Below are 13,536 nucleotides of genomic sequence, written 5' to 3'. Positions count from 1 at the left end.
CAATCAGATAAGCAAAATAATACAACACAAATGAAAGCAAATTAAAAGATATAGTATGAGTTATACATTAACCAGACGGAAAGCTGCTGGTCTGTAATTAAGAACCAACATCTCTGTCTGATTTGCGCGTGATTTACATGAATGACCAATTTTACAAGAAAAAGAGTCAGTAAATGACCAACCTGACAAGAGCTGTCATTTCCATAAAGACGTTACTGGTCTGCATTTAAGAAGTAACATCTCAGTCTGATTTACATGAATGACCAATCAAAATGTTTGTTTTGGTCTCGAGTGTATGTGACAATGGCGGGCGAGTAGATCTCGGTCTGCGTCTCAAGCGGGTCGGGTCGGATTAGATTTTTTAGGACCGTTGAGAAAGGAGGACAGCACTCCAAGTTGAATACTTTTATTGCCACACAGACGTTTGGACAGCAGCTTTTCTTCAGTGTGTGGTGCAGGAGAGGTGTTTAGGCTATGATCTGTGATGGGCTGAGAGATCTCCAAATTGGCATGGAGAGATGACAGCATGCAGCCGCAACCGGACTGGATCTCCGTGGATCGGAGCTTGGAAGGGAAGAATGTGATTGCTTTACTGCAGATCGCCAATGGCCACAGTTGTGAATAATTCTACGCTTAAAAAGGCGTGGTTAAATGGTTAGCGCCGCGCAATGTGGCAGGAAAAATTTGGGAATGCGCGTGACCACGCCCACTAATAAAATGTAAGGCCAGGGCCCAGGGGGAGAATAGAGCCCATAGTGTTTAACCCAACATGCTAATTTACTTCTCATTTGGCCTCCGCAATAATCCAATTACAACTCACCTTTCGTTGAATTCCGTTCCTTAGATGGCGTCTTCATCCTAGGACTGCGCGCGTTCCACAGGAAATAGAGTCCAGCCAGAAACGAAAATCAATCTGACTATTGGTCTATAATTCTGCGCACTTCCCCAGCCCTTAGAACGGGTTTTGGCACCAAACTGTTGCGAGATTTTTAGTTTACCCATAAATAAGACCAATAAACTAGTAAAAGACAAGAGTCTATACGGGCCAGCTTAGTACCCCTGCATCCCTGAGCTAGTCCTTTCTAGGGGCGTTGATGGCTTTTATAAACTCTGAACAGAAGGTCTTACCAAGACACTGTGCCTGCATTCACAGTGCCCCCTATCCCCAGGAAGAGTAATAGCAGGCTAGTATTATCTGATTTCTCTACAGTACAAACTTGCTAATAAAGCTGACTAGAAAGAACATCCCCCTCGCTTATTTCTGCCGTCCGTCATCATAAGCAGCTGGGCACCTGGCTGCAGACAGGAGGTGCTGTTCTCTGTGTGTGTGTTCTTTCTTTGTTGAAGTCATTGGCTGGTCCAGAGCGGAAGTAGTGGCAACATTCGCCGCCATTACAGTTGTGGGTACTTCCGGTCCAACGTTGTGGAGTTTTCGAGTCACAATATTGCCCCTCATCAGCAGGCGCAGTTGAGAAATTGGGCGCTGGTATCCCTCTCCGATTATAGGTGTGAGATTCTGATTCTGATTCTATGATTGTGTTTTTGCAGCTACCGCATCCTGAACCCGTCCGCTATCCCAGAAGACTCGTTTGTGGACAGCAGGAAGGCGGTGGAGAAGCTGCTGGGCTCCCTGGACATCGACCACACACAGTATAAGTTCGGACAAACAAAGGTACAGCATCGTTACTAAAGCACTGTTTTGTGTCCATGCTCTACTGTAGCTCAGGGGTTCCCAAACGTAAGAATGCCACGGCCCACGCCCCAACCCTTTAATTACAACTCTGATCAACACACGAGACTAAGATGATGTATTTCCCTATATATCTCTTTTTTATTTCATTAACTCATTGAGTGCCAATGACGACTTTAGTCGTCAATTGCTTTAGTAACGTTGAGTGCCAAAGACGACTAAAGTCGTCAATTGCGTTTTTTGACGGTGGGACGTGTATCAAAGCCAGATCCATCTCCTGTGAAAGTATGGTGGCTGTTGAATGTGTAAAAGCTATTTTAGGGACCCATTAGGTGGCGACAGTGCTCTCCAGATTAGAGAAAGGCCAGGAGAAAAGAGAGAAGAAGTCATGAGGAAACGGAAATCGCATCGATATGCATGAAGCATAACGTTAGCTGTGCCTGTGAACAGCAGTCAATCTGCTGACACCACAAGCTCCTGCGTCACGGCTGCGCCCCTCCATATGATTTAGTTGCCGACACCAGCCTCTTTCTGAAAAGTTACATTATTCTCAGCTGGGAGCCGGGACAGGCTGTGAAAAAGCGGGGGGATGCAGCGCACTTTTCAGTGCAGACGGAGCAAAAGCAGAGCGAGAGCAAACGCAGCGACACTCAGAGTCGCGCAGAGACACTCCCACGAAGGAGGAGGAGGAGGGGGGTGGGGCACGCAGGGCAGCGTACAACACACAACACCCACACAGCAGGCTCGATTGACAGAGACAGGCAAACAAGCTATCTGATGCCCACCAGCAGTAAATCAAGACCAGCAAGAAGGTGTAGGGTCTGCGCACGCAGGGGCCAGCGCTGCTGGTTGCAGATAAAAAATATTATTTTGCCAAACAAAATTCCTTTGTTTTCACTGTTTTATTGAAGTAAATTATTTTTGAGGTGTCACATTAGAAAATATTACCTTCAGAGTCAGTCATGTGCTTGAAATGCTATATTTCACAAAAGGCTCAATATCTCAGCTTCTAGATGGAAACGCCAATTTTTTCTGTTTTTGACCTATCTTCTCCGGCTGATAACTAAAGAACGGAAAATTATATCAATAAACTTTTTTTTGCTGCTGATACAATAGAGTCTCATCGTTCTTTGTGCGTGTTCGGCGTTTACATAGTAATATCGCACAATATTCTGTGGGCCTCGAGAAATCACTGAAAACGCTCTGAAACTCTGGCACTGGGAGCGTCCGTTCTCCAAAAGTGGCTGGCACTCAATGAGTTAACAGAGCATGTGAATTTGCGCATAAGGGAAATTAATAATCCATCCACATACAATTCCTTTTTTACAAAATACCCAAAAGCCAGATTGACAACATTTTCTCCCCTATTAGTATGTACAGTATTTGCATGCATAACACATGTGTTGAGACAACATGTGATGAGCAACAACAGAATAAATCAATCCACAAGCTATTAATGCTAGGTTGTGAAAAATGCTACCTGATCTGTAAAGAGGAGACTGGTGGGTACCCATTGAACCAATTTTCATTTAGATAAATTGAGCTGAGAGGTCAAGGGACCACTTTGAAATAGTTTTCCCAAATTTAACATACGGCATTATTTAGCCCCCTTCCCGACAAGCTAGCATGAGATGGTACCAATGTTTGCCTTAGGTCTTCTAGGTTCTTCTGATAACAGGATCTCCACTGTAGATTTAAAAATGACCCTGCTACAGCCATTTGATTGTCCGCGAAAATCTGGAGCGTTGGCAGACCTCCGGCAAACCCTGAGCTAGCCCACTGGTCCATGACCCTGACGACCCGCCATTGAACAAGAAAATGGAGGATAAGCTAGTAGCCATCTGTGGCATGGATCTGTTAAACAACCGATAGATGGGATAAAGTAACAGACACATATTTCCGGACTTACCAGGTAGTCCAACTTCCTCATCGACTTTTCTCCAAGCCCGCTCATTTTTGTCTTTGGATGCCAGGATACTTGTGTCGTACAGCTACGGGAATCCACGCAAGTTAGCAAATGTGTTGTTAGCCCCAGTTAGCACTACCTATAGCCCAGCTGGCTTTGCCGGCAGCTTCCCGGCACTTTACTTGTTTGGCTTACTAGCGATGGATTACATTTTACTTGTGCAAGTAAGGCGAGTAAACATCTGATGATCCCGCGGTGTGACCAGTAAGGTAGAATACCATTATTATTACTTTTATTACGTAATAGCAGTATTTAGTATCATCAACATCTTTCCTCTCCCCTCCTATCCTCTCTTTTCCTCTGTCTCTCCTCTCCTCTCTCCTCATCAGGTGTTTTTTAAAGCTGGTCTGTTGGGACAGTTGGAGGACATGAGAGACACCCGTCTGTCTCAGATCCTGACCACCATCCAGGCGATGTGCAGAGGGAAGCTTTCGAGGATGGAGCGACAAAAGCTGATGATGGAAAAGTGAATACATCAGCAAACTTTAGTTTTTATTAATAATGATACAATTAACAGTAATCATAGTACATTCAATCTTTTTTCTTTCTCACCCTTGTAACAATGTGTCATGAAGGAGACATGACCGCACAAGAACAAAATAATACTAATAAATGTTTCCCCCGGTGTAACGGTAAATATTGCGTCCCTCCGTGTAACGGTAGTGATCCACAGGATCCGTCATTTCGTCGCTTCCCAAGCTATGTAAGCAGCCATGCAATGCATTATTATTTTCTGCCCCCCCCTCCCCCCATTTCTTCTCCCCAATTGTACTTGGCCAATTTCCCCCTGCTGCCCCGGTTGATGCTCCACCCTCTGCCGATCTGGGGAGAGCCGACACATGCGCAGTTGGCAGCCGCTTCTTCTCACCTGACAGCGGCGATCTTCACCGACAGGACGTAGCACGTGGGAGGATCACGCTATTCCCACCAGATCCCTTCCACCCTGCACAGGCACCCCGACCGACCAGAGGAGGCGCTAGTGCAGCGACCAGGACACATACCCCTAACATGGCTTCCCACCCACAGCCAATCGCGCCTGTATGAACGCCCGACCAAGGCGGAGGTAACACGGGGCACGAACCTGAGACCCTCGTGTTGGTAGGCAGGGAATGGACCGCTACACTACCCAGATGCCCACAGCCATGCAATGCATTCTTGGTGCGTTTTGAAGTTGGCCGCTCCACATATGCATCACGTTGAGCTCTGGTCTACTTTATGCAGCTCAGGAGCGTCCAGCGTGACTCGCCGCCTCGGGGAAAAAAACATCATGGTCGATGTCAAATGAACAGATCCAGCAACTGCATGACTGATTCTTGCCTCAAATGTTCTTCTTTGCTGCACCTGATTGGATGAACACGTCACTCGCTGGGCTGTCTTCACCGGATTCCAAACTGGGAAAACGTGGAGAATCGTTTGGAAACTCGTTTGGAAATCTTACGGCCGGTGCAAGAGCTAATGTTGTCATTACTAGTTTAGCATTCAAAATCTCCCTTTTTTCTATTAATTACCACTGGGTCAGTATATACATCAAAGGATGTGTTTCAGCAACCCAGTGGTAATTAATAGGAAAAAGGGAGATTTTGAATGCTAAACTAGTAATGACAACGTTTGCCCTCTGCGTGAGATAGGGCCCGTTCTCTTATATGAAGAAAAAGGTTCACTGAAATGAGGACAGAAATCCAGTTGCAGAGAAGTGCAGTTGCTGAATCCGTCTTCATTTCACATCGACAAAGGTTAGTTTAAAAGTTTGTACGCGAGTTTCCAGTTTCCAGAGGCGGCGGCGAGTCACGCTGGCCTGGTGCCCCTGATTTGCATAAAGTAGACCAGACCTCAACTTTATGCAAATGTGGAATGGCCAACGTGATGCCCCCCTCTCTCCAGACGCACCTTGGTGCTACCAGAATGCATTGCAAGGCTGCTTACATAGAATGAATGTGAAGCGTGGAAATGACAGATCTTGTTGATCACTAGCACCAAAGTTGAATTCTCCCCCCACCCCCACTAGGGATGCTGTGATGGTGATGCAGTTCAACCTGCGGGCGTTCTTCTCGGTGCGGACCTGGCCATGGATGGGACTATTTTATAAGCTCCGCCCCCTGCTGAGGAGCGCCCAGGTGGAGCAGGAGCTCGTCACTTTAAAAGACGATTTCACCAAACTAAGAGATTCATATGACAAGTATGTCTGTCTGTCTGTCTGCTTGTCTGTCTGTACATTTTCTGCAGGTTCTCATAAGTTAGTTTTTTCTACCAGTCGCTTTGGCAGGTAATCAATCATCATTTTAGGTTCTATTCATTCTAACATAGCAGGCCTTGATGTTGTTTGTTGTCGTTTGTTTGTTGTGCAGGTCGGAGGGGAAGCGTCGTGAGGCCGAGGAGAAGCAGGTGTCTCTGGTTCAGGAGAAGAATGACTTGGCTCTGCAGCTGCAGGCCGTAAGTCAAACTGGAACGCATCACGTAGGAAGGGATGTTCTGGGGACCTTGGCTTGCATAACCGTTCCCTAAAAGTTCTCTTTTTCGTTCCCAAACGTTGACGTTCTACACCGTGGATTGCAGAAACGAACAATGCCGTTTTATTTCCGGCAACCAGGCTGAACGACTGTAGCTGATCCAAGCCCTAAAGATCCCTGAACATCTTGTTTTCTGTACCGATCATGTAGGAGCAGGACAACCTGATGGACGCGGAGGACCGCTGCAACCAGCTGATCCAGGCCAAGATCTCCATGGAGTCCAAGATGAAGGAGATGCAGGAGCGGCTAGAGGACGAGGAGGAGATGAGCGCCGCCATGACCTCCAAGAAACGGCTGCTGGAAGAAGAGGTGATCTGCCTGAAGAAAGACTGTGACGACCTGGAGATCACTCTGGCTAAAGTGGAGAAAGACAGGCACGGAGTGGAGAACAAGGTATACTTGGCACTAAAGCACTAACTCCTGTTTATTATAATATATCTTATTTTACCCTCAGTCAAACGGGTTACAGCATTCCCCTGGCTGAAGTGGAAGAGAGAGATAAGAGGAAAGGGTTCTGTAGCGTTTAGTCCAGTAACTGCTATCACTATGTTACCTTACTTTAACCTCAATACTTCATACTGCTTAAAGGTTAAAGGAACGCCGATTTTCAACTCCGAATTATTTTTGACATAGTCTCACACATATTCAAAAAATGTAAACAGTTTTGCAGACATTCATTTCGTTTGACAGTTATTGATAGTTGATTTGAGTTAAGTTGTGCACCAGTGATGTCATTTTGTCTATAAATGCCATCACTGGTCCACACCTTAGACAGACAGCTGAGCTCACCTTGCAACCCAACAACACACAGATTCCACTAATGGCCTGATGGTGGTGATCATGATGATCATGAAATGCCACGCACGAAACCCTGACCCAGAATCAGGTCGTCTACAAGTGATTTAGCACCAGGTTCTTCACAAACATGCAGTGCGAGTCACGAGCCGTGCACCAGCCCTGTCATGAACAGCTCTACTCACCGACCAAAGCGATCCGCGCCACTACTGTATCGTAGGGGGGATTCTGACTTAGAGGCGGTCAGTCATAATCCCACAGATGGTAGATTCACAACATTGGCTCCTTAGCCAAGCACATATACGACTGCAGGATTACTATTGCAACAAATAGTAGGGTAAAACTAACCTGTCTCATGACTGAAGAACTTGCCCCAGGAGATGTGTGTGTTGTCTGTCCGCAGGTGAAGAACCTGTCCCAGGAGATGTGTGTGTTGGATGAGTCCATCGCCTCCCTGACCAGAGAGAAGTCTGCCCTGCAGGAGGCGCACCAGCAGGCTCTGACCGACCTTCAGGCCCAGGAGGACAAGGTCAACATGCTGGCCAAGGCCAAGGCCCGGCTGGAGCAGCAAGTCGACAACGTGAGATCCATGAGCTGACTACATTGTCTGTCTGTCTGTCATCTGTCTGCCTGTCTCTCTGGTTTATAACCCTCTGCCCTCCTCCATGCAGGTGGAAGGAACGCTGGTGCAGGAGAAGAAGCTGCGTGTGGATCTGGAGCGTGCCAAGCGGAAGCTGGAGGGTGATCTGAAGCTGTCCATGGAGTCTGTGAGGGACCTGGAGAACGAGAAGCAGCAACTGGAGGAGCAGCTCAAAAAGTAGGAAACAAGAAAATCCAGCCAGGATCTCTGGCCAAACCTCCGCTTAACCAACTGAGCTGCACCCATCAAATGCGATCTGTTTCCGGACACGTTATCCAGAGAAGGGAAAACACATTTTGCAAGGTGTAAAGTCGTCGTGAATGCAATCAGATCTGCGTGACCACATCTGGAGGTAGTCTGGCTCACATTGTGTTTGGATCTTAGGTAGGTGTTCACAAACAGCCCTACCGTAGAGGTAAACCTGGCTCATAAATATTCATGTCTAGTTGTTAACTGTTAATATGACCGCGACTCTGCCTATCCTACAGTTAGCTCCTAGTAATAATGCCCGTAACATTACGTTCTCTCCCTTCAGTGATGCATTCAACGTGAATAGTATGCCTCACTCGCTTTTGTGTTTGTGGAATTTGTCTAGTGGTTAAAGGTTTAACTCTCACGTTCTTCAAGTTCTTCTTCCCCCGACCCCCTGCCTGATCTGGGACACTGACGTTTGCAGCTCCGCAGTTCGGCTTCTGGACTTGACCAGCTCAGACTTTGTGGTGATGGCTTTGATGGCTTTATAGTTCATAAGGGTTTTGGAAAAGGTTCCTCAAACATGATGATGGTATACGTGTTGAAGATCCCTGTATCTTCTTGTTGTCTCCAGAGTTATCAAAGTCTATCAGAATGTCTCTTATGTGGCAAAGCTAGCTATCTATCTATTAGTTATCTATTAGCTAGCTATTAGTATGTCCCCCCTGTCTTGACACGCATACAGCCAGTTGCCCCTTTGCAAGCAACAGTTGCAGGTATGTTCCAAACATTCCCAGGTGTCTTATCAGCCAGCTGACTACTTGGCTCAAAGCAGTGGCGACCCATCTTTTCTCCATCTCTTTTTTTCCTTTGGAGCCTGATGTGACCTGGACGCTATATCGAAAAGAGCGTGATGTGAAACGTCTGTTCCTACTCCACCTACACCTAAAACGATATCATCCTAGATCTTCAAGCATTTGTCAATATGAAGCAAAACCTTAATAAATACTGAAAATACGTGGGAAAAGTTGATTAGTTGAAGTTGACTATGACCTGCCTCAAGACGCATCGTAACAGTAGATCTAACGCAATCCGTACAGCATGCTGGCCAGTGGCGGACTGGGACCATCATTCAGTTGACTCCGCCAACACGCATGGACGCGCGCATCCGAAAAATGCTGGGCGTTTGAAGCAAGATTTAGTGAATATAATGCTAACGTGACATTACATGTTACCTATTTGTTCATTAATACAATTCAACATTGCCTAGATAACTGCAAGTATATATACATTACATTACGTCATTTGGCAGACGCTTTTATCCAAAGCGACTTACAATAACACATTTTTGTCAGCAATAGAGCAATCAACTATGCAACACAGTCTATGACAGCTACAACTTCTGAAGGGGTAGTGGTAAAGTTGAGTTAAGGTTAGGTTAGTATTTATTTTTTTAGAGAGAGAGAGAGAGAGAGATAAAGAAGTTAGTTTCAAGAAGAGCCCAGATGGAGCCTGAAAAGGTGTGTCTTTAGTCTTTTCCGAAAGATCGGCAGTGATTCGGCCGTCCTGACCGAAGGTGGAAGCTCGTTCCACCATTATGAAGAAGTAAAAACTAAAACATGCCTCTGTATAAAAGCTTCACAGAAAACTTGATTTATTGTCAAGCCCTCATTGTAAATAACATAAACTTTGAGTGGAGATGAAGCAGTTTGATAATAAGACTGTGATTTGACCCAAGACATGACACTGCATTCAAGTCTGAAATCCACTTTGATTTGCTCGAAAAATAAACAACTTTTCACCACTAGGGCACAGATGGAGTTCAGAATTGCAGGGCTCTATCGTCGCAAAGGCAGTAATTTTGCGTTAGCGCCCATTTTGACTGAAATAGTATATAAATAGTATATGACACAGCTATTTTATAACCTAAGCAAATCCATATAGACGGCACACACACTGCCAGTGACAGTCATCAATGAACTACAAAGATGATTGAGAGGGAGGGAAGAGGTGTCACTCCGGTCAGAATGAATAGGCGATGTATTAATTGCTGCCCAAAGTAGACCTCAAAAATAAATACCCTGTGTTAATGTTATGTTAAAATGTTAAATAAGTCTTATGTACATGAACCATTCCTACAGATTTTCCGCCACTTAAAATTATTCACACACAGGTGTTTGTCTGGAGGACAGAGATCCGATCTCAATGAGGGTAACGAGAATGCATTAACTCATTGAATGCCATGGACGTCCTTCGACGTCCAATTAAATAGTGACGTACAGTGCCACGGACGTCCTTCGACGTCCAATGCGTTTTTTGACGGTGGGACGTCGATCAAAGCCTTCCGCAGCTCCTGTACAACTATAGTAGCTATTGGAGGTGTATAACCTATTTTACGGACTCATTAGGTGGCGACAGTGCTTGCTCGGTGCAGTCCAGATTAGAGACAGGTCCGAGAAACAGCCTAAAAGCCGTGGATCAAAGACAACCCGATGCATGCTCCCAGAGCCATTTGCTCTGTCGCGGGAGCTGACATTGGCTCCGAACAGGAGTCAATCCGCGCTCACAACTGAGCCCCTCTGTCCCTGTCTGTCTGTCTGTCTGTCTGTATAGTTTCTCCACCCGATTAGCAGCGAGGAAAGCAGCCCCTGACGCCAAACCATTCAGCAATCCGGGTTGGCTCTTCCCTGCTGTGGCGCTGAGAGCCGACAGCAGCACACAAACGCAGCACTCCGAAAATATAATGGTTGCGTGAGGCTGTGTGCAGTGTGGGGAGGAGTTTACGGGGGGAGGGGGGGAGGGGGGTGGTGCACGCAGGGCATCACACAACAACTACGTCACTACATCAGAAAATATTATCTTCAGACTCAGTGAATGTGCTTGAAATGCTGCATTTCACAAAAGGCGGATTATCTCAGCTAATAATTTGAAAAGCCTGAAAACGCTGAAAACAACCTATCTTCTCCGGCTCATAACTAAAGAACGGAAAATGGTATCAATAAACTTTTTTTTGCTGATGATACAATAGAGCCAGCTCGTTCTTGTGCGTGTTCGGTGTTTACATAGTAATATCACACAATATTCTGTGGGCCTCGAGAAATCACTGAAAACGCTCTGAAAACTCTGGCACTGGGAGCATCCGTTCTCCAAAAGTGGCTGGCACTCAATGAGTTAAGAATACCAGAGGCCTGTACTACGAATGTTGTATTAGAAGATCCAGGATCTGTCCCTTGATCTGGTTTGTCTAAACCAGATCAGCTCGATTGTAGTTAACTTGTACTACGAACGTCGATTGGCACTCGTTAACTCGAACCAGGTTTTTCTAATCAAGCTGACAGCGCGTGCACATGAAAATGCCCGTGCACTGGAGCTCGTGCCCGCAAAAGAGGCGTGGTTTTTAACAACTGCCAATCAGAGTGCAATATGGACTGCTCCAACTCCGACAGCGCCAGACACGCCTATTTCCTCATTGAATGAAACCGCAAATACAAATCTGCGTTGGATATTATTACTGTTCCGAATGACTGTCTAAAGTGACCACTTTTATCCACACCAGTAATTTATTTGAAGAGCGGTTTCGTAGGCTATCTACAGCTCTCTATCTACAGTCTTTTGTGGAAGCAATGTGTAATCTATCTCAGTCCAAAATCCGTATGTAGCTATAGACCATTTAGGCTCAATGAATAATAATGATCCGTGTCTGTACTTTGTTCAGTATATTGTATTTCAATTTGTAACCGTCAAATAAAATAAAATAAAATAAAATAAAATCAATGTGTTTAGTCGCACTGATTGAATAATTCCTATAGGCTAATCAATAAAAAAAAGAATGATAATAAAATAAAATAAATGCTTCTGAACTGAATCGACACGGTATGTGCGGGCATAGATTTCATTTATAAAAAATAGTCTATTTTGTGGTCACATGGCTATTGTAATGTCAGCAGAGTCGCATATCTCCATATTTCATATAATGATGCTGGAAATATGAAGTTCAATCACATCATACAGGCCAAAAGCAACAGAGTTGCAGCTGCAAAATGCAGGAGTAGCCTAGATATGAATCATCTTAATATGGGATCGCCTGTGTGCAGGTGATCCCATATTAAATTGCTTAGATGTAGTAGGCTGTATGACCATTTCAATTCCAACCCAACGTCAGTCTCAGCTCCGTTGCGCACACGGCACCGTGCGCTTTGGAGACGTTTATGTAACCTTTTTATGCCGGTTTAGTGATATGTCTCCACTCACTATTCAGCTGCAATCGATCAGCGGGGTCAAACAACGTATCTAGGCTACTTGAGAGCACAAAAATGAATATATAAAAACATATTCCAAAGTGGTAAGTAGGGCTTAATTAAAATGTAGCCTGCAACAATTGCAAGGCTTTAGTCCTTGGTTAATTCAACATTACAATTCGTGCTCCTTCCTCGTCCAGAAAGGGGTTGGCCATTTTTCCAAACTGCTGATTTGATTGGTTCGTGGGCGGTGTATTTAAGGTCTAATCTTATCCTTGCAACTTAACCTGCTGCGGACCAGGTTAAGTGTGAAGCATAAGTTGCTATGGAAATATATGTCGGTAAGAAGTTAACTTGCTTTGTAGTACGGCCAAACCAGGTTTAAACCTGAAGTTACCTCGCTAAACCACTAATCTTGCTTTGTAGTACAGGCCCCAGGTCTAAACACAGAGACAAGCTGGGATGGTTTATTATCTGGATAACATGTCCGGATACAGATCAGATTTTAATACCTGGTGTAAACACAGAGGCAAGATCGGATGGTTTATTATCTGGATAACATGTCCGGATACAGATCAGATTTTAATACCAGGTGTAAACACAGAGGCAAGATCGGATGGTTTATTATCTGGATAACATGTCCGGATACAGATCAGATTTTAATACCAGGTGTAAACACAGAGGCAAGATTGGATGGTTCATTAACTGGATAACATGTCCGGATACAGATCAGATTTTAATACCAGGTGTAAACACAGAGGCAAGATCGGATGGTTTATTATCTGGATAACATGTCCGGATACAGATCAGATTTTAATACCAGGCGTAAACACAGAGGCAAGATCGGATGGTTCATTATCTGGATAACATGTCCGGATACAGATCAGATTTTAATACCAGGCGTAAACACAGAGGCAAGATCGGATGGTTCATTATCTGGATAACATGTCCGGATACAGATCAGATTTTAATACCAGGTGTAAACACAGAGGCAAGATCGGATGGTTTATTATCTGGATAACATGTCCGGATACAGATCAGATTTTAATACCAGGCGTAAACACAGAGGCAAGATCGGATGGTTCATTATCTGGATAACATGTCCGGATACAGATCAGATTTTAATACCAGGCGTAAACACAGAGGCAAGATCGGATGGTTCATTATCTGGATAACATGTCCGGATACAGATCAGATTTTAATACCAGGTGTAAACACAGAGGCAAGATCGGATGGTTCATTATCTGGATAACATGTCCGGATACAGATCAGATTTTAATACCTGGTATGAATGGGGTGAAAGTGATCCAGTAATCAGCCCGCACATGCCCATTAAAGTTGTTGACAGTTTTGGGACTGACTGACCAACTGACAATGACTGACAGCTGCTGGTCACCGCTAACAAGGAATTTGATACAAGGCATTTGAAAGATTTCTCAAACAGGATACCAAAAGAAGAAAAATACCACAAGGAATATTGACCAATATTATTTTATTATAAAAACAAT

The 13,536-nt window shown here is 44.9% G+C and overlaps 1 pseudogene across 1 annotated transcript in view; it reads left to right on the top strand.

Annotated features, from left to right (window-relative positions):
* Positions 1–13,536, top strand: part of LOC310794707 (myosin-7-like) — a 109,179-nt pseudogene that overhangs the window by 49,531 nt on the left and 46,112 nt on the right. Inside the window, exons 21-27 of the transcript XR_014553963.1 lie at positions 1,549–1,672; positions 3,986–4,122; positions 5,662–5,832; positions 6,002–6,086; positions 6,314–6,556; positions 7,362–7,538; positions 7,630–7,775. The product of XR_014553963.1 is annotated as a myosin-7-like (transcript). The remainder of the gene's footprint in view (positions 1–1,548; positions 1,673–3,985; positions 4,123–5,661; positions 5,833–6,001; positions 6,087–6,313; positions 6,557–7,361; positions 7,539–7,629; positions 7,776–13,536) is intronic.

This window comes from Poromitra crassiceps (genome assembly GCF_964638095.1).
Source record: "Poromitra crassiceps genome assembly, chromosome: 20".
NCBI lineage: Eukaryota > Metazoa > Chordata > Actinopteri > Beryciformes > Melamphaidae > Poromitra > Poromitra crassiceps.
Note: the sequence above shows the minus strand (reverse complement) of the source record. Positions and strands in the feature narration are given on the sequence as shown.